This window comes from Crocodylus siamensis, chromosome 2 (assembly GCF_052110815.1).
Source record: "Crocodylus siamensis isolate JL-2025a chromosome 2, ASM5211081v1, whole genome shotgun sequence".
Taxonomy (NCBI): Eukaryota; Metazoa; Chordata; order Crocodylia; family Crocodylidae; genus Crocodylus; species Crocodylus siamensis.
The window spans coordinates 126807020-126830926 of NC_143396.1; the positions used below are offsets into that span (position 1 = coordinate 126807020).

At 43.9% G+C, this 23907-nt stretch overlaps 1 long non-coding RNA gene across 1 annotated transcript; it reads left to right on the plus strand.

Moving 5' to 3' along the window:
- The first annotated feature begins 1481 nt into the window (after window positions 1-1481).
- LOC149870747 (uncharacterized) lies at window positions 1482-22184 on the plus strand. The gene is made up of 4 exons (XR_016440489.1): window positions 1482-1576; window positions 16179-16327; window positions 21660-21895; window positions 22087-22184. It is a non-coding gene; the product is annotated as an uncharacterized LOC149870747 (long non-coding RNA).
- Window positions 22185-23907: the final 1723 nt, after the last annotated feature.

Here is a 23907-nt window from a genome sequence, read left to right on the forward strand (position 1 = left end):
GTTATTCTGGGGAGATGTGAAGGCATAGTTCATGACACCCCAGCTGAGAAGAAAACACTTGCAGTTTCCAATGCAGTGCTACTAGAAACAGCCATAAAAATAGTCATTTTATTTCAGTACGCCCTCTGTTAATATACCCTGTGGCATTCCTGTCAGAATAAGAAGTGCTTATCATTCTTCATTGCTGTTCTTCATGCCCACTTCTCTTCTGAGCCTGTCCATATAGATACCAGCTCTGATGGTAACTATGACATGACCATCCATCCAAGAGGACCTGGACTTGGAACCTCATTTTATTTGTTTCACCTACCAACTTCTGGCTTCTGCCAAGCCAGTGGCATGGCAGTGACCCTGAGATTCATAACTGATTATCAGCCAAAGGTAGCAATTAGTTACCTCATTTACTTTACATCTGGAACAACAATTATATTTGCAATCCAGCTCATAGGTAAACAAACAACCAAAACCAAAAAAAGCCCACAAGAATTGTAGAATGAATGACCTGAAATAGCTACATCCTTTTGTTGAAATAATTATATTTTTCCAGATTTCTTTTTAAAAGAAAGTCAGTTTGCATTCAGATTCTACTTAATCTTTGCACAGGCACAGAGAAAGTTTCAGTTATTTTTGCCTACTAAATGATTTTTACTTTTTTGGTCAGGTTTCAGAAAAGTCTGCAGTTCTTAACAGTTCCAGCAGGGGTCAATATGTTTTCATCATTACAAACTGAAAGCTCAGTGAGAAAGAAGCAAAAGTGTTGATCCTAATTGGAGCAGACACAAGGATCTTCTATAATCCTCTGACATCCTTTTCAAATAATAATTCTTAGGTGGGTGGTGGGCTGGTGGCTGCAATGCCAGTGCAGACTTCTCTACAATGAAGCCTAACCATTGTCAATTATTTTTGATGTATGCTAGCTTAACGTAAGGATCTTTCTTACAGGTTTCTCTAACCCACAGAAGGGCACTCCTCCTCCTAATTATCAAGCCACAATACATAGAATGGCCAGTACAAGTATTCTGGTTTAACTCTGTATTGCAAAATATTCTTTCTTTCATATACATACGTAAATGGACAGACAAACAGCCGAGTTACCCTCCAATGTAATAAAAAAACAATTGTATTCTTCCAAACGGCTCCTTTTTAACCTCTTCAGCCTCAGCATTTTCCAGATTGCCAGACAAATGACTGAGCAGTAGGCTGTAAAGAGATACCTGCTATAAATACAGAACCAAAGCACCCACGGGGTTAATAATTAAACTAAAAGTTCTTCCTTTTTATTGGCACGCTAGCTAGCCTGGATATTATGTGTGCAAACATTGGCATTCTTCATATAAATATTAAAGATTATGGGAGCTGCCAGAGACTGAGATTCCAGCTCCAGTGATAAAACCCAGCTTTCTTGCCTCAGAGGAAAAATCTGAACCTTGCTATGTTTATTTGCTGATTTCCCCACCCCCCCACCCCCCTTTTGCTTGCACTGAGCCAGACCCTGCACATGAATCTTTCTCCTTCATTCAGGACAGAAAATATCTCAACATAATGACGTTTTCAGCAACCTGGTTCCAGAAAGCCAGTGAGTATTTCTAAACAGAATCCAACCCAAGTAAATTGTATTCAGGGATATTTAACAGCTTGAGTGCTGCTGAACATATTCAGTATGTGGAGCGACAAACAGATTGGGTGCTGCCCCATTTATACTGTCATACGGGAAGGCAGGAACAAGAAGATTAAGCAGGAGGGACCAGACTTTCAATGGTATTGAAGTACCCAAGCTGCAGATAGATGTGCTATGGGATTTTGCAAAGCATTTTGGAAATCCCAGAGGACAGCTATCTACATATTCAGGCACCCAAATCCCCTTGGAAAATCTGCTCATAGTAACTTTCTGGTGTATCCCACAGCTCCCTTTCTCTCTTGGTTTACCTCAGACCAGCAGTGAATTTTTTAGTTCTTGTCAATGCTGAAAATCAACTGTGTTCTGAAGCTATCTGAAAAAAAAAAAGCTTAAACAGCCTCCACAATAATGACAGTTATTCTGGCCAATAAAAAACCCCTTACACCCCATTCACCATGAGCTGAAATAAGCTTGTTATTCAACCTGCTTTTTGAGTGATCGCTGTCCCAGTGCAGGCATTACTCCAGTTATAAAGAAAAGTAATTGAAATCTTGGAAGGAAACATATGAACAATGGATGCAAATTAGCTAGAACGCATCTGAGTTAAAATCCTGTTTAAAAAGGCATAGTTTACCTGTGCTGTTACAAAAACTTAAAGATTTCTAACAATTATTGATGTGTGTTTACTGTGAGTTCTTCATGCTGCTTAGATCAGAGCTTCCAAATATTACTGCATGAGCCACATCTCAACAGAGACTGGACATTTAGACCTCAGCAAGTGTGCCAGGAGAGTTGGGGGCAGCATCGGGTGCTTAATTTAGAGGCATCCAGGAATGAACTGAGATCACATTCAAAAAGCTGATTCCCCCCTCCAATCTGACAACAGCATTAAAGAGATCTGCTTTGCAGAAGCTTCTAACTGGTTGCTATATTTTAACAGTCTTCCTGGGTTCTGCATGACTCTGTTGCCTATATAAGACTGGCTTACTTTCTTCTGAGGAGTCTCACAATCATCTGGAATGGAAGGCAGGATGTATTTATTTATCTTTGCTGTTATACTGTCAAAGCACATCCAGCGTTCCCCCAACAACAATTTTATTTTCTCTTTGTCTGTGTTTACCATTGGAACTTCACTTGCACTCTGAGCCCCTGCATGTTTTAACAGCTTTTTAACAATTCTCTTTTGGAAATCCATCAAGTTTGTCCTGTACCTTCTAGAGTTCTGTTTCAATTTCCTCCTTTTCACTCTGTAGCCGTTTGAAGTCCTGATTTTGCTTTGTCATAGTGTCTTCCAGCTTCCTCATGTTGGCTGTCAGCTTCCTCATAGCTTTCCTTTCTTAACCACTCTCCTTCTGCAGAAACATAGCCCATGCAATATTGCTAGTAAACCCTGAAAGATCTCCTCCTTCTCTTCCACTTCTGCTTTTACAGCACATGCTGCAAACAGTCCTCTATACGTGTAGATGCATTTGGTTTCCTCTGCGTCAGAAGTATCTTTCCCTCTATAGTCATCGGGTGACTAACATAAGCTTGTCGGTATTACGGCTGTAAATCTACCTTGGCCACAAACATATGGCCTTCCTGTTATCTGATTTGGGGTTGGATTCTATCTGGTGCAGGCCATTTTGCTAGGAGGTATTTTATTTCTACGTTTTTGAGGCTCCTTGCCAAACGCTGAACAAGCTGAGTAGCATCCTGGGTATGACCCATCTTCTGCAAATGTTTAAGTAACACAATCTCGCTGCCAGAGGCTTGGCCTGGCGGGAGTATAGGCTTGCGGTCCCTTAGCAAACATACATTGCACATTGTTTTCTATGCCTAGATTGAGCAACTATGCTACTTCCATAGCATAGCTCAAATAATCTACACATTATAAGCTCTGGTTTTCTATGAGCTGTTCTGTGAAAGTTGATTGATAAATATTATTATACAGTTTGCAACCTGATCTCACAATCTAAGTAATTTAAACTCACATATCAGTGTGAACTGCTGGAATCTGGAATGAACATCCACCAGTGCCTTGGAGAAAGTGGTCATTCAGACACTTAAGAACAGGTAGGTATTTAGGACCTTAACTCAGTAGGATCTAAAGTGATTTAAAGTAAAAAAAAAAAAGTGCCTAAAAAAGAGAGATCTGTGGATCAGGGGCTAAGGGCTCTGATAAGTGCATCTGCTTTTTTTTCTCATGTATAGCAGCAAGTATGTGAATCTTGCTTTGGGTTTTCTGAGTAAAACCCACAGACTTGTTTGCCTGTTTCTGTCATGCTGAGCACTGCTCTAGGCATACTAATTGCTCCATGTGCAAATGATACAGAACAGACTATACTGCTGTTTCAGTTCTCATTTTTGTTTATTCTCATGATTTTCCCTGTTGTCTTAGGCATGTCCATAGTATACTGGAGGAAGGTAGGGAGCACAAACAGATCTTGCCCTTTTGCTCCTGTTCTCTATGCACTATATATTGAAAAATGCCACTTAGTCATTGCCTTCATGAGTATAGCAGACACTGAAAGAAGCTCTGGATGTGCTCAGGTAGCACCTAAAAGGGGTGACATGACATTTTAGCATTTAGTATACACAGAGTGGGAGCAAGTGGGTGGGGTGAATTTTCACAGAGGCACTTGCAGCACAGTATAGATGTGCCCTTATGTTCAGCAATGCTAGCTCATCCCCAAAAGTTCTTGAATCTAATCCAGCTCTTATCAATATGAACAAGCTACCTTAATCTCCAGGCCAATATGCTGAGAACTATACCTACTACTGTTACCAGCTGTGAAATGTAGGATTCTAGGAGCCCCTAAGTTGTGAGGTCCCACAGCGTATCATCCTGTTCTTTTGTACATCTTCCTGGTGGACTGAGGTGACCCCACGGACCTTGTTTCTAACGATACACCAACAACATGATATTGTATATCCCATTTTCAACAGATTCAATCAACAGATATGTTACAGTGCCTAAAAGAGCTTTGTTTCTGGTACGTCAGCTTGATATCAGAGAAAAAAATGAAGTGAGTTAGTTTTGTTAGTGTCCCAGTGAGCCTGGGACACTACCCTCTCATCAATAGCAATTGTCTCTCTTCTCCTAGTTACCACAGAGCTGAAAATCCCAGAAGTGTTGCTACTTATGCAACAGTGATTAGGTAGGCTCAGAAATGAAAAAATCTGTCTTCCATGCTAATGATAACCTTGCTAGGAATTTTTGCTCCTCTTTCCCAGACAGAAACCTGGCTGCAGCAGTCCATGCATTTGTCTGCTCCTGAGCAGGCTGGAATACTGCACCGGGAGTAAGAGCAGGGGAAAACTTTTCCAGTGATGCCTGGAAAAAATGCAGTTTTAGGGGGAACCAGATCTGTTTGCATGTTCAGGCAGAACTGGTAAACTTTTTTGGGCAAAAAAAGGGTGGCAGGAATATTTGGGAAAATATTTTATATATATTTTATGTTGATTGTTTCCAAGGCAAACATTTAACTGTCCGTTTAAAAAAAGTTTCAAATCTGATCTCAGTTTGAGGGGGAGGGAGATAAAAAAAAAAGGGTTCAGGAATGTGAAAGAAAGTATATTTCATTTTGGGTAAAATAAAAAATCTCACGTTAACTTTGACCAAAAATAATTTCTTTGATTGAAATTAGGTTTTGTTTTGCCCAAAAAATCTCTCGAGTACAGAATATGTTTTAGGTAGATTCAAACTGATTTCTTTTGTTAATTTTTTTGTTATGAGCCACCAAGCTGAAAAACCTAATATTTGCACAGTAGAAGCAAGGTCTGTGCAGCAGGCAGCTGTCTAGTTTCAAGTGGATGGGACAATTGTGAGCACATCATCCTGGTCTTTGTCTCCCTGCTTGCTCTCAGTCTGCTTTAGTTTCCAATTCACAGCCTTGGCCCTGATCTCCAAAGTCATAAGCAGGTCAGGATACATTATATCTGTGACCACATCTCTGTCCATGACCTGTCAAGACAGCTGTGCTCTGCTGGAATAGTTCAGGTCACAAAACCCAGGATGAAGCCAGAAATAAAGCTTTCTCGGTCATGGGATTTCAGCAGTGGAACAAGCCTCCTGAGCAGGTCAGATTAACCTAGTATTTGACCTCCATTAGGACATGCTGCTGTACTCTTCTCTCTGCAAAAGCTTTCTCACCATAGCCAGGAACAGAGAAAGAGGAGGGGGGAGAGGGAGAGTGAACATCCTATATAATATATGTGCATGTGGTTCTATGTGTGGGTACAGCCAGAATGTCCTCACAGACCAAGGTAGGGAATAGAGCAGGCGACTCCGTGAAGTCCACACCTGCAGATTTCATGTTGCAAATCTAAGGTGCTGGGTAAATGTTTAGGTACTATTATTTGGAAGCTATAAAAAGAGACAGAGAGACCAACTGTACTACTAGGGAGCATTATTTTAGGCGGCATTACCTCTGATCTCTGAAACCCTCAAGGAGCAGGAGATAATGGCTGGGCAGCAGCCAGTGGGGAGGCCATAGAGCAGCACTCGTGCTGTCATGGTGATAAGTGGGCCTCCGGGAGTAATGTGAAGGTATTAGGCCTCTGAACATATGCCCCTTGGCCTCTATATTTATGTTCCAAGGTCGTCAGGTTTTCCCTGCAGATCTCAGTGCATCTGTGCATTAGGAGGGGCATAGCTCTGCCTCCCCTTGGGGCATGCAGGGGTAAATCCTGTTCAGTGACAGAACATGCACTTCTTGGACCACTCATGGGTATTTTCCCTATAGGGGAAGATAATGCAGTGACGGAAGGTGACAGGACTTGTCCCTACGTCGTTTTCTTTTTCAGAGCAGTTTGGGCTTTGCACACACCTTCACTTCCCTCTGTTGATTGTCTTATAATTGAACTGCTTGCATCAAAATGTTTTGGACTTTTGAAAACTGCTTGACCTGGCAAATTGAAAATATCAAACTTGTCCATACAGCATTTGTGTGTGTGACACCGCTTTGCAGGGAGAAATTCAGATTCATGTGCTTGCTGATTTTTTTGCATGGACAAATGCTACATGCAGTCACCTGACCATGCAAATGCCCAATGTTGTTGCAATGTTTTCTTCTTCTTTGCCTATAAAACCTGTGGGCACAAATGTACAAGACCACAAAATCTCTACCCCAAACTGTCACAGTTGTTCAGCTCCTCCAAAAATTGAATCTTGCTAGAGGCAGCTTTGAATGCTGGATCTAATATTTGAAACAGACGGTAATTTAGCGCTAATAAAAGTGGTAGGTTGACAGCCCTGGAGTCTGAATGCCTCTTTATACACAAAATTTATAAAGCATAGGAAAAGCAGTGCAAGATTCCCCACACAGCTTATTTAAAGTACTTGAACCTTGATGTGGAATGACTATTACTTAGGATAAGCGTATGGGTCATGTTCTACAAGGTCGCTCTGCTGAAACAGATAAATTGGCCACTGTTCACTGGCAATAATTACAGTGCTTTCTGTGAATGGACAGATTTTCACTAGGTAAAAATACTAACTCACTGCATGAGAATCACTAAGCTCCCATCCTATGGCAACAAACTTTTAGGAACATGCAAGATTTGAACCGTACACCCTTGAAGGTGAAACGGTGTCTTCCATTACCAGTCTCCCAAGTTATTCAATTTACCATGTGCTTGGCACAGAACTGAGATTACTAATTCATTTTATAAAGGTAGTGTTAGAGTGATGCACCCTGGATGGTCCAGGAATTATGTGAGAGGCCAGGATTTCTTTGAGTGATGTCTTTTATTGGACCAACTGCATCAACCTGAAGAAGAATGTCGTGTATTTGAAAGCTTGTCTTACTCTATCTCAACTATGCAATTGGTCCAATAAAAGATATCCCCCCCCAAATAAATCCTTTCATAAAGGGCACATCCCAGATGAAATTGTCTCAAACTAGAAATGCTTGAAAAGTCTAAAAGCACTTTTGTCCAAACAAGAGAATTTTGCTACTGCTATTATTTTTTAAACTTTCTCTTGATAAAGGCAACTATGAATCATTTTTGTGCTCTTCTTGCATAAAGTTGTTCCCTTTATTTTCTTCTTTGACAAGTAGGTCCTCCCCTTTTGAAGGTGGGAGTCATGATTAACCTTCAGAGCACTTCCAAAATTAGCAGCTGCATAAGGGACAAAGCTTTAAGAGATTCACAGAGGAATAATTTGTGTGTGATGTGGAAAAGAGAATTCACTCATTAGTTCTCTTTTTAAGGTTGCTAGACTCATTCACTCTTATGCTTGGTGATTAGAGGGTAGTATAGTTGTCCATTTTAGTCCTCTGTGTCTATTTTTTACACTGTAGAAAGTTAAGTTATAAAATAAAGAATATTATAAGTGACTTTGGAGATCTGACTAGTCCTGACTTTTGTCCAGAATCAGGATGAGTTACATATCTCAGAAAAGACATGTTTCAATGCAGTAAACATCTTATAATTGGGTTGGCTATAGGATTACAGCAGGTACATTCTCACTCAAGAAATCTCATTTTACACAGCTAATTATCTCCTCCTCTGCTGACTCAGGAGACTCAAGTTTTTGCTAGTAGATTTTGTTTCCCTAGCCTGCAGTGTGAGAATTCTGTGTAGGATTTTCAAATGCAGTTACATCACTTAAAAATAAAAGATCCATTGGCTTTCAGTGTGAGTTGGGCTCCCTAATTGGCTGGGCACTTCTGAAAATCATACCCTCTGGTTTTTGTTTTTAGTATCAAATGTGGAGGTAAAGCTAATGGATGTACTGGCTTTGTGACTTAGTTTCCCTTAGAATGGGTTATTCTTTAAAATAGAGATGATTGTCTTCTATGTTTTGGGATGAGATCTGAGAGATCACAATCCTTCTCTGTTCTGGCTGGTTACTCAGTATCTCATAGTAGATTTTATGAGAACTGAGGTTAGGCACTTACAACTTTGCTCAAATTATTTTCTGTTTTAGCCCCTGTGTGATGCAGTCTTTAAGTTGGCAATGACTATCAGTTTCAGAGGGGAAAGAAGAAGACCAATCTGTAGCAATAGCAATGAATTTAGGCTCAAGGCACCCGAGTACTAGGGCTGTGCTAAACAGCATTGTTCCACTTTGACTTCTGTTTTGACATTTTGATGGAACAGTATTTCATTTAGAGTTTTGTTTAGTTTTGAAAGCACTTTTCTGTTATGTTTCATCGAAAACTGCTTTGCTGTTTCAATGCTGTTTTGACGTTTTCCCCACCCAGTTCTGGGAAGATTGGTGTTGCCAATCTGTCATCCAGCAGGCACCCTCTTTGGGCCATCTCTGATATGGGGCCCAGGGCATATCAGCTTGTGCAGCGACCCGCCCCTGCCCCAGGATCAGGGCGGGGGCGGGTCCCTGCATGAGCTGATTTGCCCTGGGCCTGCCTGCTGCTGGCCCCAGGCAGCAGCACCAGCCTCCTGTCATCCTGAGACAGATCGGGGGCTCGCACCCCCAAGAGCAGTCCAGCACAGCCCCTGCAGCCCTCCTGGGGGTGCAGACAGGCCCCATCTGATAGGGCTGTGTGAAACAGGACTGCTCCATTTCGACTTCAGTTTCAAGGTTTGGACGGAACAGTGTTTTGTTTCGAATTTCATTTTGATTTGAAACAGCTGTTCTGTTTTTCTTCGTCAAAACAGTGAGGCTGTTTCAACACTGTTTCAACTTTTTGCTCGACCATTGGGCTGTGGAAATGAACTGAGTTTCCAACCCAAGCCCCATGATCAGCGCCCAGTCTAGCAGGAAAGGAACTGGGCCCAAACTAGCACTGGGAATGGGGGAGATCCCCAGTCCAATCTAGCACGGGGGTGGGGGAAGGGATGGGAACTGGGCCCAGCTGGGCTGACTTCCCGTCCCTAGCCCGATTGTAGGAGCCCAATTGTTCCCTGTGCTGTGATCAGCTTCCTGCAGTGGTAGGAGATGGGGAGAGCCAGGGCTGTGCTCCCAGCTGCTTCTGGGAGCACAGCCTTGGTTCTCTTGTTTCCTACCACCTCCCTGCTGGCTGCTTCAAAACTCAAAACATTTCAAAACTTTCCAAACATTTCAACTAGCCTCATTTTGTTTTGAGGCTGTTTCAAAGCCCTTTGTTTCCATTCAATTTCATTGTTTTGAGCTCGAAATGAGTCAAAATAGTGTCAAATCAAAACAGCTGGTGAAATTTTGCACAGCCCTTTCATCTGCCTGCTGAATGACAGGAGGCTGGTGCTGCAGGCTGGGCCCAGTGGCAGCACTGATCTTCCTGGTGCTGGGTGTGGGCTGTGCCCAAAGCTGTCCCAGGCAGGAAGAGCAGTCTTCTGTCATCTAGCAGGCTGATCGGGGCCCCCTCCACTTTCAGGCTGGCTGTGGGGCTCTGCTAACTCCACCTGGGGGTGTGAGGGGCCCTGATCTGCCTGCCGGATCACAGGAGGCCAGTGCTGCCAGCTTGGCACACCCCTTCTGGGAAGATGCGTGCCCCAGCCAGCAGCACCAGCCTCCTGTCATCCAGGAGTCAGATTGGGGGCTTGCTTGCACTTCCAGAAGGGCTGCAGGGCCTGTGCCAGACTCCTGCTGGGGGTGCAGGCCCCTGATCTGCCTGCCAGATGACAGGAGACTGGTGCTGCTGGCTGGGGCCACTGGCAGCACTGATCTTCCCAGCTCTGGGTGCGGTCTGCACCCAGACCCAGTCCCAGCCAGCAGCAGCATCCTCCTGTCATCTGGCAAGCAGATCAAGGGCCCACACCCCTGGAGGAGTCTGGCACAGCCCTGCAGATGCTGCTTCCATCCCAAATTTCACCACTGCTTTGCTCTCGGCACCACCGCCACCAGCCACTCAGCATCACCCTGGTTCTTCCTTGTGCATGGGTGCAGGCAGGGCATTAAGCTGGGGCTGCACTGGGCAGCTGGTGGTCGTGGCGCTCAGAGCAGAGCAGCAGCAAAGTTTGGGGTGTATGCAGCATCCTCCCAGGGCTGCTGGTGCCTGCTTTGCATCCAGCCTCCGCTGAGAGGAGTCCTGTGCAGCCCCGGCTGCAGCCCGACCCACCCTGCGCAGATTTGGGAGGCACATGTCACCCCCCCTCGTGCCCCCTGGGGTGCAGGCAGTGGTTGGAACCAAATCCCCCACCTCAATCTGCAGCTCCACACCCCGCCCCCCCTGCTCTGCCTGGGCAGTACCTGCCCCCTCCCTCACCACGGGGCAGGGTTGATCTGACCCCCCACGCTCCTTCCCTTCCCTTCCACCACACCGGACTTACCAGCTGGAGGCAGCTATATCGGAAATTGCATTGGTATTAGCCAATATGCCTCCTTAAATGTTGGCTAAGAGTATCGGCCTCAAAAATCTCTATTGGCTCACCCCTACTTATGACCACTCTGTGCTGGAAATGTTGTCCAATTGGCAGTCTTTTGTGGGTTCAGGATGTAAGTGATGGACAGGGCTTGTTTCTCAATGGCAAGGATGCAGACTAGCTATGGCCTCATCTGTGTTTTATCAATGTAAGAATACTAGTATACTTTATTAGCAGAGTGCTTTTGGTGCAGGCACAGCTATACCAACAGAGCTGCACTTTGCACTTACTTGTGATCACATAAAGGGCTTCTGTCAGCATAGCCACATCAGTCAGGAAGCACACCTCTTCACAGCCCTGACTAAAATAGCCATGTCAGCAGTGTGGACAATGCCTTCGTGCTGTGCTGAGCTGTGCTGTGCTGGGTGTCTGATCCTACTTGTAGCTTCTGTGTAAAATAATTAATAAAGGTGGCAGCACTTTTACCAGAAAAGCTAGTTGTAGAGAGTCATAGATACTAAGGCCAAAAATGTAAAGAACTCTTATATCTAATATATTTTTAAATGTAGATTATTGTTTGTGTATGTATATGTAAATTCTAATAAATATATGTTCTAGGATGCATCATAGGGTGTAGCAAATATATCTGGAACCCCCACTGAGGCTAAACAGCAGGGTTCCTATAGCTTCATTGTTTAATTTCAAATGTTTTATTTTAGGAATTAAAATAAAACTTGACCTGTACAAGGCTGGCCTTCTTGCTATTTTTAGAATGAGTTATGCTATACTCCACGTGCATATTTCAAGAGACCTGTGTATAATTAATGATGCATGTCCTTCCTTCCCTTGCTAATTGATGCACAATCTTTTGGGAGGTATGTGTCATTATTTAAAGTAATCATGCAGAAATGTGCAAAGAAAACTGCTCAAAATATCCTGATGTCTTATCTCAGCTGAATGAGGATTGTTTTCCCCCATTAAGTTCACAGGTTCGGTACCTAGAGCATCTCCGATATTCCCAGGCTTTTGAAATACCTTAGCCCTTAGCTCTCTAATGCTCCCAGTCCTCCTTTACTTATTTAGTAATTTTTCCCTGACAGTTATCTTGTTGCTATTTTTCCCTTCATCTTGGGTTGTTCCTCTATATTTTCATCAACAATCACCATCTCCAATAACTACCTTTATCTGCTTGCGAGGCAACTTTGTCATCCTTTTCAGATCAGAGATTTCTTTGATCCCAGTTAAGATTAGCAGTTCACAATGGCCCCTTCTGGGCTTAGAGTCTATGATTCTCTGAATCTGGCTTCTGTGACATGGAGACTCTTTGTTTTAATCTCAGTTGTGGAGAAGTGGGTTAAGCATCTGTGCTATTTTTTTTAGGTCTGTGAGAAGTTTTCTGTGAGGTTTTGACCATCCTCGCTTGCAGATCGTGCTTGAGTTGGTCAGTCTGACTTCCTTCAGCAGCTCTGCTCTTTTGTCCTGGAGAAGGCCAGGAAGGTAGTGCTGAGTATTCTCTGAGACACACCGAGTCTTCTCCCATTGTTTCGTAGGAGTCCAGTTTCATAGCAATGGATATATCAGGTAACTGAAGAAGAGAGTGAGTTGATTTGGGGTATTGGGAGCAGTAAGCAAATGACAGATGGCTCTATGTCTCCCCATTATCTTCATAGCATAACTGGAACAACTAATCAACTGTTTCAGGTTCTTACCAAGGCACAGGGAGGGCATAAATGGGAATGCATGAAGCCTCAAGCCCTACGACTTGCACTGCCCCTCCCCCTCCCAATACACACCATAGATGGGCAAGATTGATAGCAACATCAAATCATTCCTTCAGCTATTTTCCTTCCTCTTCAGTTAATTTAGATCATACTTAAAGTGCGTCCACAACTACGTTTAAGCAAAAACAGTTACCATAGTAACACGGGAGGCTTTCTAAATGCAGTCTATGATGTAAACAACAAAAACGACTATCACCCCAAATAGTTGTTTATTTCTTCTGTGTAGTTTATTGGGTATTTAAATCTATTGTAGCACACACAGATTTACCACTTCTAAGTATAACTTAGAGTAGCACATTTTCTGATTGCTTCCATTTCAGCAGATCTGTTTCCATGTCAACAGCTCACATTGATAAAGAATTGACATTCTGACTGCATTTGGCGGTACAGGGTACAAGGTGACTATTAAAAGAAATCAATATTCTTAATGATGCTGATCTTAGAGTTGTGCCAAAATATTGGATTTCCCATACATATATGGAGAAATAACAAAGAAATTGCTTCTTGAATCTGCAAAGAACTGGGCAGGAATTCTCAGGAGAATAGACTTTCTTTCTTTCATTCCTTCCTGCTTACAGATGCAGAAATACTGGAAGAAACACTGTTCATTCTCCATCTCTCTCTCTCTCTCTCTCCCTCTCTCTCTCATTCTCCCCTCCCACTGCCTTTCTCTTCTTTCTGTGTGCATGGCAGTGTGTATGGGTGTTCTGGCAAATCCACTTCAAGACCAGAAGCAGTTCAAAAGTGCACAAAACACAATTATTTTCAAAAAATGATAAAAGTGAACCAAGTTGTTGGACTGCAAAATTGTTTTCCTTTGGGCTTTAGACAAAAATGTAGTTGCAGGATTCAATTAGGAGCCTTCCTCCACCCAATGATTTTACTTGCAGAGAATATATTTATTAATATCAATGAGGGACAACAATTGGGGGCAGAAAATGGCTTTTTTTTTAAAACACAGTTGCTATTCAGAGAAAGATGTGCCCTTTAAAATGATGTACTTTGAGAATTAGAATGCAAATGTACTTTTATCCCTCCATATATAAATGACACCAGTTTACCACAGATGAAGCATGGTTTTTATTATTTATTTGTATTACATTAGTGCCTACAGGTCCCAACTGAAGTCATTACCCCATAGTGCTAAGAATGAATAAGAAACTGCCCCTGCCCAAAGAAGCTTAAGTAGCATAAGAAAGAGATAAAACACTTGCTATCTGACAGAAGTACAGATGGAGTTTTTCAGAGATGCAAAGAGCATCTAGGTTTCTGATGGGCATTACCTCTCTAACTGCCCCTTTTGCCGCTGGAAACCTTTCACCCAGCATTTCACTCAAGATCATACAGGAAGTCTGTGACAGACATAGGAATTAAATTCAGATCCCTTGGATTTCACGCTAGTGCCTTAGTCACAAAGCCATTTCCCAAAGATGAATGAAGAGAGGGAATATGTTTACATGGAGATATTCAGCTGATCCTATCAGTTTGGGAGTATGGACGTTTAAATGTTCACATTGTGTTTCTCATAACAACGGCTGCAGCCTTTGTCAAATCTCATGAAGCTATTTTTTCCTTGTGAGATTTCATATTGTTTTTTAAATAAGATACTTAGATATTATTTTTAAGGGGAAAAAAATTAGAACACAGTGTAGGGAAAAAAAGTACCATGAATTGTATCACCTCTGTGTAGCAAAGTGCAGTTGCAAAAAAAAGCCAAAGTACGTTGAGATAAATAAAGGAAACCCTCCCACAATGGGTGTTTAATGATGATGATATTAAATTAGTACCCTATCCTTCTTTGGAGAATCTCTGAATACCCTGTAAATATTAATTAATTAACATTGTTAATTAAACATTAATTAAATAAATATAAGTTAAATCTTGCAACAGGCCAGTGAAATTAAAAGTATTATTATCTCATGTTGTAGTTGGGGAGTGGTATAGTAGCTTGTCCATATTTACATGATCTATCCGCATTTACATGACAAATCAGTGGTATATAACTCTCCCCTGTGGGAAAACAAATGCTTTTCTCTCAGGTCCAAGACAGGTTGAAATGTAAATATAATTCTGCAAACAAGCCATAGCCAAAGGATTGTAAGTTAATAGTCCACTATCTTATTACATATGCCTTATGATTGTCAAGGAGATGGTGCAACTAAAAAAAAAGATTCCAAAGAGAGGAGCTGCAATCAAATAGCTCTTTGTGTCCTGTAATTGCTTCATTAGCTGACAGCATGAAAAACAAGACAACTAAATGTAGATCCACAACTTAATAATGAGGAATAAGAAGATATAGCTCCCTCTACTGAACAAATGTAAGGACTGCAAATGACCTCAGCAATACCACAATTGTATCTTGATCTTTGGGATACCATTCCCTTGACCAAGGGTAGAATAATAGAAACAGAAAATTAAGATTGGAAGGGTCCTCAGGAGGTCATCTAGTAAAACCCCCTGCTCAAAGCAGGATCATCCCCAACTATATTATCCCACCCAAAGTCTAATAAAACCTCCAAGGTCTTAAAAACCTCCAAGGATGGAGCTTCCACCACCGCTCTGGGTAATCTGTTCCAGTGTCTTACTACTACTACCATTCTAGTGAGAGAGTTCTTTCTCATACCTAACCTAAACTTCCCTTACTGCAACTTGAGACCATTGTGCCTTGTTCTACCATCTACCACCACTGAGAACAGTCTAGCTCTATCCTCTTTGGAACGCCCCCTTCAGGTTGCTGAAGGCTGCTATTAAATCCCCCCTCAGTCTTCTCTTCTCCACACTAAATAAGCCCAGTTCCCTCAGTCTCTTTACAAGCCATGTGCTATAGCCCCCTAAACATTTCTGTTGCCCTCTGCTGGACTCCCTCAAATTTGACCACATCCTTTCTGTAGTGGGGGCCCCCCAAACTGAACACAATATTCCAGATGTGGCCTCCACAGTGCTGAATAGAGGGGAAGAATCACTTTCCTCAATCTGCTGGCAATGTTCCTATTAATGCAGCCCAGTATACCATTAGCTTTTTCCACAATAAGGGCACATTATTGGCTCATATTCAACTTATTGTCCACTCTAATCCCCAGGTCTTTTTCTGCAGAGCTGCTGCTTAGTCAGTTGGTCCCCAGCCTGTACCATAGGATTGTTCTCTCCTAAGTGCAGGACTTTGCACTTGTCTGTATTGAACCTCATGAGGTTTCTTTGAGCCCTACCTTCCAGCCTATCTCCCATTCCCCCCTGCTTGGCGTCAGCTGCAAATTTGCTGAGGGTACAATCCATCCCATCTTTCAAGTTATTGATGAAGATACTGAACAAAACTGGCCCCAGAACTGACCCCTTGGGTACTCTACTTGACACTGGCTGCGAACTAGACATTAAGCCATTGACTACTAACGTCTGAGCCTGACAATTCAGCCAGTTTTCAATCCACCTTGTAGTTCATTCCTCCAACCTGTACTTTCTTAGCTTGCTTGCAAGAAAGTTGTGGGAGACTGTTTGAAAAGCCTGGCTAAAGTCAAGGTATTTTATGTCCACTGCTCTTCCTGCATCCACAGAGCCAGTCATCTCATCATAGAAGGCAATCAGGTTGGTCAGGCATGACCTGCCCTTGGTGAATCCATGCTGACTGTTCCTGATCATCTTCTCCAAATGTTTGGAAATGGATTCCGTGAGGACCTGCTCCATGACTTTTTCAAGGACTGAGGTGAGGCTGACTGGTCTGTAGTTCCCTGGATCTTGCTTCTTCGCTTTCTTAAAGATGGGCACTATATTTGCCCTTTTCCAATCAACAGGAGCTTTCCCAGTCCTAACGAGTTTTCAAAGATGATGGCCAGTGGCTTTGCAGTCACATCAGCCAACTCCCTCTACACCCTTGAGTGCATCCCATCCAGTTGCATGGACCTGTATATGCCTAGCTTTTCTAAACAGTCCCTAACCTGTTCTTTTGTCACTGTTGACTGCTTACCTCACTGTTGGGTACTCAAACCCTGGCCCACAGGCCATGGTCCTGCACAGCAGAACAGCCATGCAGAGTAGTATGGAGCCTTATCCTGGCATGCAGGGCCAGGTGGAGGCAGTGTGATGCCCTAGGTCCCAATGTTGGCATATGGGGTCCAAAGTAGCTGGGGACAGGCACTATGCTTCTTTTCTAGCTGATAAGGTCAAATGGTTGAACACCTCTGTCATAGATCAAGAGTGGCTAAACTATTGGTCCATGGAGAACTAGCTAGCCACAGGTTTCTCCACCTTATTTCACTTGCTAAATGACATTTTAAACAGTTTAGTATATTAAATGCTTTTCCAACACTACTTTTCCCATTAAATAATTGCTGTAGTGACCACAGCAATGTTGTCTGACTATCAGCACAAGAGTAGTTGGCCCCTGTAATTGTGATAGGGGTGCAAGATGAACCACAAGACAAATTCGCTATTAAGGTATGGTCCATGTCATAAAAAAGCACTGGAAAATTAGGCCTAATCAATAGCAGTAAAGTGTGAAGAATGAAAGGATGGTTGCAATCAATTGTATATAAGTGTTAATGCCAAACATAAAAAAGTAAGGACCAAGCACAGAGAGCAACCTAAGTCAGAAAGGAAGGTTTGTGACAGATGCAGGAATTAAACTCTGATCTGCTGAATTCCAGTCCACTATCTTAACCACAAGGCTATCCCTCAAAAATGACTAAAGTTTTGGTGGGTAGCCAAAGAAAGGCTGTAATTTGGGCCCAGAAACTCTGCATTTAAGGACTGGACCATTCTTCAGATACACCTAGGGAATCAACAGTCCTTGTGCAAAATCAAGGGAGCAAGGCAGAGGCCGTGGATGTCAAACTAGGTTTAACTATAATTGGACACAGAATAAATACAGTTAAAATGTCAACTTAATCCTATCCCAAATATGAAAATCAGGCCTTGTTCTTATAACCTATTAAGATTTTTTCTTTTAATCCTAGATGATGTGCATTTTAGTACCAATCAGTGGCAAGAAAGTATAATAATAATTCAATAACATCCTTTGTTGCTAGTGTTGTCCACTAGTGAGAAAGGGGGATGAAAGTCTGTTAGCCTTTCGTTTATCATATAAAAAACTGTCAGTTTGGAAATAAAGAGGAACAGTAGGTGGTTTAATAAGACAGATGTGTAAACTAGCAATCTCCTGCTCTGCTAAAAGAAAAAAGAAAGAGCTTGTCACTGACAGAAAAAATTATCTTGTGGGATTTTAATAGAATTACAATGGCCATTCCTTTGCATTTGGGGATGATAATGCAGTGAAAACACAGGGTGTTACTCATAGCTCTGCATGGTTTCATTCAGTGTCTGACTAGCCTTTTGCCTTCAGTGGGGTATAATTCCCACTGAGTGAAACAGTGCATACAGTAGAGAACAAATAGATGCCTGGAAACAGCTCTATACTGCCTTAGGCAGTACCCCAGTGGTTAACAGGACTAATGAATGTGCACACTAACAACAGTGAATTGTGGCTGTTTTAATGCACAAGAGTGAAGGCTGTGTTTCAGATTACAGAGAGGTCATGGTGAATGCATGTAAACACACAGGAATACAATACTTTAGACCTGGTTAGGACATGCAGCCTAACAAGGGAATTCTCGTCTCTCGGTTTTCACTTAGCAATGAGGTTTATTTCTAATTGCCCTTCACATCAGCTTGGCAAACTGTCCCCAGCTTCCTCAAGCTTAGAATATTGTCCTGTCCCTGCAGGCATTAAGCTGCGAAGGAGAGATGTAGTAGCCAGGGCTCTCAAAAAAACCCAACCCCCCCAAAAATTCCCCCCAAACAAAAACAGCCTGCCCCCCCCAAAACCCCAAACAAACCCTTTATGTAGGTCAAATCAACTATGAGTTGAATCTGGTGTTTCCCAGAATGAGACTTATAGACTAACAGTAGCTTTGATGGTCTAGGCAGAGTTCTTCCATCCTCTGTCAGTGGTGTAGAGAGGTGGGGAGGGCGGTTGTCTCCTCCATTCCCTATCAGACACTTGATACCCATGGGATTGTTAGCAGAGAGTTGATTCTAATAGGATTCTAGCCAGGTGCAGGGTGTAGATTCACAAGGTGATATACAGATGCTTCTTGTGCCCATCTCTTCTTGTTCAGACATGCAGAGACCAGGCAGAATCTGGCCCTTCGCAGTATAAAAGATGCTAATATTCCATCTGGAGACTCTGTCCATTCTCCCTATCAGCCTAGGAAAAGGAATGTCTGTGTTGCAGGTCTTCCCTGGGGCTGCAAATACTCTAATACAGAACCAACACCCATACTTACCGCTACTACTCATGATGACCTGGCTGAAAGCTCCTCCACCTGCTGCCTCTTCAAGCTTCTCAGGTTTAGCAGGACTGCTGGGGCCTGAGAAAGGCTTGTAATTGTGGCTGTCAGATCATCGTTAAATGGAGAGACATAAAATACCTTCTTGCACATCATTTATTAACATTTAAGCCTATCAAGGGATGTATAAAATATCCCTCTCTTTATAAACTACTGAGGAGCGTAGACACATTACCCTTCTATTGATCGCCCTGATCTAGCTTTAGGACTTTATCTAAGAGAAGGGTCATATTTGTAAACACATGCTTCGTTGATCAAAGATCACTAAGTTAAACGCAACTCAAAGGATTAAGTGGTAAGCAAAAAAAAAAGACCTTTCTTTTCAGGGCCTTCTAAGGTTTGCTTTTTCCCACTTATACCCATGGGTCTCAGGTGTGAGGAAGGACTAATCTGGGATTATTTCAGGGTTGGAGTTTCCCCCACTATGGAATGGCTAGCAGAAGAACAAAGCACTACTAGGTGTTGTTGTCAGCAATATATCCTGCCAGACAATCATGCACAAGGGCCGTCCAACCAGCCTCTCCTTGAGGATATCTCCTCAGTCCTTGTGCTGCTACTGCTGCCCAGACACATCTCTGTTGTCTGGCCACTGCCTGTTGTGCTTCTTCTTCCCACAACTCCTTGAAAACCCCTCCCGGGCTTGCAGCTGCTACTATAAAGGCCATGATATTTTCTTGCTCCATCTCAAGCTGGCAAGTAAGTGCCCTCCATCGTCCTTTCAGTCAGCCAAACACACATTCCACGGCCATTCTGCAACTACTCAGATGGTAGTTAAAAACCAGCTTCTGTGGGTTGGTGATGCTCCCTCCATAAGACTTCATGAGCCAAGGCTTTAGGGGGCAGGCAGCGTCTTCTGATATAACTGGGGGAACGGTGACACGGTGGATCACTGTCTCCTTCACACTGGGTGCGTAGTGTCCTTTCTCCATGAGGCAATGCAGAGGGGAGTTTCTGAACACGTATGCATCATGTGCGTTGCAGGCCCACATAAATGTTTGTGAACCAGCCCCGGTGGCCCACCATGGCTTGCAGGATCACAGAGGCATATCCTTTCCTGTTTGTGAAAGTCCTCCTCCTCTCTGCAGGGCAAAGCACTGGGATGTAAGTGCTGTTTAAACCCCCATGCAGTTCGGGAACCCCTTCTCATTAAAGCCATTTATGCCTTGCTGTGGATTCACCAGGAGCATAATTTTGTTTGTAGCGAGCTCCTGAAGCAGATGGCATACCTCACAAGTTGCCAGCCCAACTGTGCAGGCAGAAATGCCATACCAGTTTTCAATGCAGCAGAGGCTGGATGGGCTGGCCAGTTTTATGGTGCCATTACAACCCTCTTGTCTGGTGAGATGCCCCGGCACATGTTTGCATCATTGCCTCGTGATGTATGGCCCCAGCAGCGAGATGATATGATAGAACATCTCCCTTTTCATTCGGAACATCTCCAGCCACTGCCAGTAATTCCAAGTCGCCAGCATAATTTGCTCCCACTGGTCCGAGGTGCTCTTGTGGGCCCACACTCTGCAGATTCTGGCCCTCAGGTTTCTCAGCAAAGCCTGGTCAAATTCCACTTCTTTGCTTTCCTTGTGTATTCCAAGTCCTCTGGGTACCTGTATCTTCTTCTTCTTATTGTCTTTAATGCTGTTAAACCAGGAACACAACTTGCCACTGAACACTGTAGCACAGTTCTTATCCTTCTCAAGCATTCAGCAGTAATCCCCAGGTAGACAGCATTTGCAGAAGCAGTACTGCCACCTCCTCCTCCTCCTGCTCACCCATGTCCTCCATATTTCATCCTCAGTCTCTACTTGGCTCCTCTTAGTCAGCAGCGGCTTCTCACCCATCTGCACCAGGTGGGGGGCCAGGGACTGTAGGGTATTGTGTGGTCTGGAGCTTGGTCTCACTTCACCCCATCAACCCAGGGCACTGGGGATTCTGCACATCCTTTCATCCTGTAATCAAGCTTGCAAGCAAAAAATGTTTTGCCTACTCCTCTCCTGGTAATGTAGGCTACTCAAAACTTTTGCCACATTAGTGAAAACAAGTTGTGCTTCTGTAATAAAATTATTTTGCACAAGCAGGTAGCTAAGTATCAATTCTTACAACATTCCAGGCCATTGAGCAGCCATCCTAAAGTACAATGGCCTTATTTACCCCATCGCCAGGTATTTTTTGTTCTTAAATGGGTGCTTCATCATCTTCAGGTATTTTGATACTTACAGGTACTTATAGGTAATGACTTCACAATCCTTGGAATTTTCCCAGACCCTGAGTATAATGCCCCCCCCCCCAAATTTGCGAGCTCCCTTTCACAAATCGCTTGTGCTGTTGACCATGAGCTGCTTTGCCATGTCTCAGAAAGCCAAGGCCAGCAATATGGAGCCAATGGCCCACAAGGCTGATAGCTCCAATGCCCATGGACCCAATTAGACCCAGGAAGAACTGGAGGACTTAATCAACCTTTGGTGAGATCAAAGGATCATAGACAGGCCAGAAAGTAGGAAGAATAAGCCTGTTTGTGTCGAGATTGCAAAGGGCATGCAGACATGAGGGCACAATCATGACTGGACCCAGGTCTGGTGCAAGATCAAGTCCTTGAGATCAGCATTTTACAGAGCCAAAGATGCAAACTCTCATTCTGGGGCAGGTCGCACAATTGTCCCCTTCTATGACAAGCTGTCCATCATTCTCTCCAAGGATGTGGGCGACAACCTGGGTATGGAGACTTTCAGCACCACGGTTGGGCAGGAGGAGGAGGAGGAGAAGGAAGCAGCAGGAAGAACCGTCGGTCACCATACAATTAGTGTCACTTAGCCCCTCCATTCCACAGACCAGCACAGATACTGAAGTGGAGGAGGTGGAGGGTCAAGAAGAAACTGATGTAGGCAATACATCATCTACTGTTACTAAGACCCAGGAACATGCTGGATCTGGTAAGTCCCTTGTAATGTGCCAGGCAATGCCCAGGTTTGTGCTAGTTGGGTTTGGTGGGCTAGGAAGAGGGGGAGAAATTCATGTGTTGCTTAGGTGGGTCGCTATGTTCTTTTGGTTGTGGTGCATGACGAGTTCAATAGTTTGTAATGTAACAGACGCCAAACTAATTATTTGCTTTAATTTTTTACAGCTAGCATGGGCAGTGGCAGCCATGGACCTGTTTCCAAAGTGAATACTTGTAAGTTTTGGGCAGTACAAATGGTGCATCACTGTTGCAGGGTCTGTCTCTGTGCCTGCCGGCATTTTGTGCACTGCATGGTGGGGGTGTGTATTTTCCTCCTCTGGGGGGGAAGGCAACCATTGCTTTTTTCTGTTTATCAGCCACCGCAACCCATGGCTGCTCAGGACAGTGCCCCGCTCACAGTACAGCAGAGCGTTGCAGAGATTTTCGCAGCGAGCAGAGATGGTCCCATGAAATCTGGCTCTAGGTTTTCGCAGGCTCCTCAGTGGCCAGAGCTGAATGCGCAGATGCCTGGCAGGACAAACTCTGTGAGGCTCTGCATAAGGAAGATGCCATCCTCAAGGAAGTGTGAGACCTCAAGTGGAATTTGAAAGATGTGGTTGATGAGTCCCATGTTGAATTACAAAGGTCACAGGACATTTTCAATTATGCCTGTCAGAGTGTGCAGAAATACCAAAATAAAAAGGTACAACACCTAAAAGGGAAAAGTCAGTCCACTTGTCTTGCCTCTGTGCAAGACAAGGAGAGAATTACAGCTGAGCCTGTTCCCCCTAACTCAGTGGAGTCACAGGAGGGCTGTATGACTGCCAGCAGGGCCAGGGGGGCACCACTGCATTTCAGGGAGACAGGGGCAGTAAAGGGTCATGGTGGGGTGAAGGCAAAGAGGCAGAAGTAACTATAATAGTGTGTTGCAAACAATAAAACTTCATGGTTTCCTGGCTTCCTGTGTCTGCCTTCATATCCACCCTTATACTGCTTGGTTGCAAAGGTAGATTTTGTTCATTGTTTGGGTTTATTTTTCTCTGTTCATTTTTCCTGCCACTTGTTGCATGGTGCCAGGGGGGAGGCGGAGGGGGAGAGGTTGTCAATCTCTCTTGCACAGGCTGGTCTGTCACCCCCCAACAGCCTGGCTTGCTTTTTTGCAAGCCACCAGCCACTTTGCAAAGTTGCCCACAGGGGCTCTTGCCTTCCCATGCTCTTTGGCTCACCCTTCACAATACTTTCTTGCATTTTCCCTTGAAGGAAACTTTAAAAATGGGCTTTTCGAAGATTCATAGATTCATAGATGTTAGGGTTGGAAGGGACCTCAATAGATCATCGAGTCCGATCCCCTGCATAGGCAGGAAAGAGTGCTGAGTTCAGATGACCCCAGCCAGATGCTCATCCAACCTCCTCTTGAAGACCCCCAGGGTAGGGGAGAGCACCACCTCCCTTGGGAGCCCATTCCAGACCTTGGCCACCCCTTAATGTCCAGTCTAAATCTGCTCTCTGCTAGCTTATGGCCATTATTTATTGTGACCCCCAAGGACGCCTCGGTGAGTAGAGCCTCACCAATTCCCTTCTGCACCCCCATGATGAATTTATAGGCAGCCACAACCATCTCTTGCGGAGGCTAAAGAGGTCCAGCTGCCCTAGTCTCTCCTTGTAGGGCTTGGCCTGCAAGTCCTTAACCATTCGAGTGGCCCTTCTCTGGACCCTCTTCAGGTTATCCACATCCCTCTTGAAGTGTGGCACCCAGAACTGCATACAGTACTCCAACTGCGGTCTGACCAGTGCCCAATAGAGGGGAAGTATCACCTCCTCGGTTCTTGTTCTGCAAAGTGCAGCTAGCTTTGCTGATGACTTCGTCACACTGTCGACTCATGTTCATCTTGGAGTCCACTAGGACTCCGAGATTTTTTCATAGACATCATAGATTTCATAGACATCAGGGCTGGAAGGCACCTTGGGAGATCATCGAGTCCAGCCCCCTGCCCAAAGGGCAGGAAG